Source organism: Oculina patagonica, chromosome 3 (assembly GCF_052425735.1).
Source record: "Oculina patagonica isolate OP01 chromosome 3, crgOcupat, whole genome shotgun sequence".
NCBI classification, from domain to species: Eukaryota; Metazoa; Cnidaria; class Anthozoa; order Scleractinia; family Oculinidae; genus Oculina; species Oculina patagonica.
In genome coordinates, this window is record NC_135760.1 from 24,673,603 (window position 1) to 24,674,537 (window position 935).

The window sequence follows — 935 nt, forward strand, 5'->3', positions numbered from 1 at the left end:
CTTACTGCTGCATGGCGGCATGAGCTCTCATTTCTCTTAAACGGCTGGAAATCGGAATTCTCTCACGATCGCTTCGCGTACTTTGCGAGGTTGTCAAAGTACTGCTAGCGCCCGTACCCAGTGAAGACTGTGATGTGTCGTAACTACTTCCAGTTGTAGTCATCGAACCACCGCTCAACTTTGCCGTCAAAACAGAGTGACCTTCGCTCCGATAGCCTTTAGTAGCAGCTATTTGCTTCAGAACACTAACCAGGGAAGTCGGTGGAACGTTAAGCTTGATTAAATCTAACAGTATCTTGAAAACATCGGGGTCCAATGTGACTCCACTCAAATTGCACAGGTCCAGAAGTTCCTCGTCCAAACTTTTGGCGTTCGCTCGAGTTACCGTCACTTTGTAAATCTCTGGGGTAGATTGCGATCTTGGCGATCTTGACATGGCTGATAATCACAGATGAGCTGTTTTACATATCACAATATTCCTTTCTGGTGCAATATTGGCTTGATTTCACCAAGAAATACAGAACCTGTGAACAACTTCGGAAGAAACAACTTTGAAAATGACGTTCGTTCCCAGTCTTTAACCAATTGTTTGTGCGACTGGTACATGGTGTATGCCAACGTAAACAGTCCTGACAAGAGGACTACTGAGGCCCCATTTGGAGTTTCAGGAGCCCATTACTAGGGTTTTAGGGATACGCGATATTTGGGGGAAAAAATATAAGGATACGGGATATTTCAGAGAAAAATTATAGGGATACGGGATATTAAAAAAGAGATTGTGGATTATCGAACTTCAAAGTTTTACAGGAATTAATGGGATACGGGATATTTAGGCCAAAAATTAATGGGATACGGAATACTCGGACCCCCCGTAATGGGGCCTCGTTACTTCAGACGAGCAATCCCCGCCACTTCTATAGAAGAATCTCGCGGAT